This window comes from Bos indicus x Bos taurus, chromosome 15 (genome assembly GCF_003369695.1).
Source record: "Bos indicus x Bos taurus breed Angus x Brahman F1 hybrid chromosome 15, Bos_hybrid_MaternalHap_v2.0, whole genome shotgun sequence".
Taxonomy (NCBI): domain Eukaryota; kingdom Metazoa; phylum Chordata; class Mammalia; order Artiodactyla; family Bovidae; genus Bos; species Bos indicus x Bos taurus.
The window spans coordinates 42,547,189-42,551,048 of record NC_040090.1 but is presented as its reverse complement, the minus strand read 5'-3'; positions in this window follow the sequence as shown (position 1 = coordinate 42,551,048).

The following is a 3,860-nucleotide window of genomic DNA, read 5'->3' as shown; positions in this document are numbered from 1 at the left end:
CCCAATCTCTAATTCAAAACTCAGCATTCACCATGTCATTCTGACTCCTTGGAGAAAGAGAAACTCCAAGAGACTTGTACCCCATACACAGGGACATTGGGATTTGATCTCAAAGTGTATTTATTTGCATGAGCTCCACTAAGTGGGTGGAGCTCCTCTAAGCTACAGTGGGTGGTTTTAATTATTCCATTTTCTGATAGAATCGTTCATGCACAAAGATGCTAAACACTTGCTATAATACACATCTTCTCTCAAGTGTTCCTGCTTGGCATTTAAATCCAGCCTCTATGCTGGAGTTTTGAGTAACCTCACTGCTTTAAAAGGTAGGTCTGGGAATAGTAAAGAGTCACCAACCCTCCTGGGATTCATACGTAGAGTCACTTCTGTGTATGGACGCAAGCAGGAGGAAAAAGTCTGCATAGAATCATGCCATGCTCCTGGCATATTGTGAGTCCAAATAAGTGGTCTTTCATTGCTACAGTTTCACCGAGGAGGAAAGCAAGGAAGGAAAATGGTGTTTGTTGGCTGAATGACTGATTACCAATGGTGTAACTCAGCAATCACTCACAGCACCATCACTCACGCCTAAGCAATTAAAATTTCACAGACACAACCATCACCCTGACAGGGCAGAGCTTGGCTCTTATATCAGTGTTCTGGGGCTCTCTCAAGTGACAGATTGTAGAAGTTCCTGGCGTGGAGATCTCACAATAAAATTTACCCAGTGGTGCATCTTGCTGGAATCAAGTTTAACAGTCATCATGGCCCTATAAAAATGCTGGACAGGGAGGGGCCATCCATGAGCAGACACATGTCTTGATTCATGAGGAAGCCCCATCAAAGCTGAAAGTGAAAGTTGTTCAGTCATGACCGACTCTTTGTGACCCCAGGGACTATACAGTCCACGGAATTCTCCACTGGAGTGGGTAGCCTTTCCCTTCTCTAGGGGATCTTCCCAACTCAGGGATTGAATCCAAGTCTCCTGCATTGCGGGCGGCTTCTTTACCAGCTGAGCCACCAGGGAAGCCCAAGAATACTGGAGTGGGTAGCCTATCCTTTCTCCAGGGGATCTTCCCGACCCAGGAATAAAACCAGGGTCTCCTGCATTGCAGGTGGACTCTTTACCAACTGAGCTATCAGGGAAGCCCAAAGCTGAGGCCGGAGCTAAATCCAGCTATAGCTCCCTTTTGCTCTTCATCTCCTATGAAATCAGTTATAACTCTTATCCAGGGAATCAAGCAGATCTGCTTCTGGCTCGGTGTGACTCCATCAAGTCTAACCCTGGCCTCATCCCCATACATATGGCCTCAGAGCCTTTCACTCATGATTTGTGGTCTACACACATGATGATAATCCTGAGTGCCCTGCTCTACACTGGCTGACACCACAGGGTCCAGAACCCACCATGTCATCCCCTCTAGAAACAGTGACGTGTGCCATCTCCCCCACCCGCCAGGCTAACTCTCCAGGTCTATAAGCATTGCATCTGCAAATGCAGAGAATTCCAGATGGGCCCACTGAGCACTTCTTGTGTACCAGGGACTTAGCTGACTGTTTGATGGGCATTATCTTATTTTACTCTCCTGAGCCAAATGAGGAATACTTTATTATATCAATTTTCTATGTGAGGAAATGGAAGTCAACAATCAAGTAACTAGTCTGAGGTCACATAGCAAACCAGGGACAGAGTTAGGATTAGGACCCAAATCCTACGCTCATAGCCTCTGTACTCTATAGCAGCCTCTGTCACATCATCCTTCATTGCTGAAGGAAGGCGCTGCACACATATGCGTGAAGACCAGACAAGCAGGATGGCTAGGACTGCCCCTAGCCTAGCCTCACTCATGCATCCATTCATCCCTCCAGCAGATGTTGGTAACTACTGTGGGCCAGGTGCTGTGGCAGGAATAAAGAGCACAGCAGTCCTCTCCTTAGCAAGAGGACCTCAAAGACAAACACGGACTTATTTTGGAGACTGCTCAGTCTGCAGCCCACGAGTGTCCACTTTTCCCTCCAGGAGCCATCTTTACGGGGAACTTTAGGACTGGACCTTGTTGACTCTTGAGACCCAGATCCCACAGAGTCCTGAGGGCAAGGCCAAGTGCCACTGCTGTTGATCCCAGGCTAGCTATTTATCCCAGGGGAACCTCAAACCTCACAGTGACCGAAAGCCTCTCCTTCCCACCTGTCTGGAATTGCTCTTTGACTACATCCTTGCATGACTCACCAGGAGCAATATTTTTGGAGCGCTTCCAATTCAAGTGAAAGTAGTTGGTGTTTCTTCAGTTACCAGCTTAACCTGACATAAGACGGCTGGAAGGTCCTGAGCAAGTTCTGCTTGATGGACCCAACACCTGCTAACACTCCTCATGTAGTTAATGATAATGTCTTCCTTCTCATGGGAAACCATCACACCAAGTCAGTGGGCATACTTTCAGAAGACTATGCTTCTTGTAACCAGTGGAACTTGAAATGGGTACAAGATTGCTGCAATAATTTCTCTGTGTCCAAAAATTATATTCACTTCTCCTTTAAATATTCTTCTTAAAGGTAGAGAAAGCCTCCCCTCTGAGGCTGCCTACATCAAACAGAGGAACACTCCAGTTTGTTCCCCAGGGGTGGTAAATAGTACCATCACGTAATAGCCTGATAGTGTTCAGAGGACTCAGGCAAGAGCTGCCGGCAAATGACTTCTGTCTTCACTCCCTAAGACCAGGTGGGCCATTCCAGCCAGGGAAGTCCTAGAATACAAAAACTGCCGGAACAACCCCATTCTGGGTAAAAAGATGCAAACCAACACAGGTCACATCTGAATGCTGCTCGGCAATGCTTTTCATAGAGAATAAAGTAAACAAAGAATATTCCTTTCTCTAGTCTCCAGTTCTTGATGTCCTAAAATAGTCATCTCATTCCTTAATAAAAAGAATGTAGGTCAGCCTAGCCCATAGAAGGTACATTGCTGATACTGGCCACACTCTGAAAAGAGGCCTCTTAGGAGGGTAAACTGTTGGTCAAAAAAGCATTATGTTCACTAATGGGAAAATAGCTTAAGTTTTGCATTTTATTCCTTTTGTGTACCTGTGGTTTTATATTATGCTGATTTATGGCAAAGTGCTCCAGATGGCCTTTGTCCCCACAAAGTGATACAATCTACTCCTCTTTGGCTTACTTGATTCTACCGAAATTCAGTTCCCCACTCAAGACTTGCCGCCTCCAGGAAGTCTGCTCCGACTTGCATCCTGAGAATTTTCCCAGTCTTTGTAGGTTGCTCCCTCTAAATGTTGGTCATAAAGCATTAATGGCCTCATATGATTCCAAATCAGGAAAGGAATAGTCATCTAAGGAAAACATGCCCTTTGCCCACTGAATGAGAAAGCAGATGGAAAATCAAAACTGCCAAATGACTTTTCAAGGACAACTCAACTGTCAATCAGGAGACCTTTCCCAGGAAATTACTAAATGTATACAACTGCACAGAATAGGGTTCTTGTACAAAGTAGCAACAAAATACTGATATTTCTTTTACTTTTCTGCCGGCTATGAAAAAAATTGCTTATGAAAATGTATGTGGTGGTATAGCTTTCCTGGGGAACACATCCACTTCTAAAATTTATCCTAAGGAATTAACTGCAGCTGTACACAGCAGGTGTCCTTTGCTATATTTATGATGAAGCTGAAGCTCCAATGCTTTGGCCACCTGATGCAAAGAACTGACTTACTGGAAAAGACCCTGATACTGGGAAAGACTGAAGCCAGGAGAAGGGGACGACAGAGGATGAGATGGTTGGATGGCATCACCAACTCGATGGACATGAATTTGAGCAAGTTCCGGGAGTCGGGAAGCCTGGCATGCTGCAGTC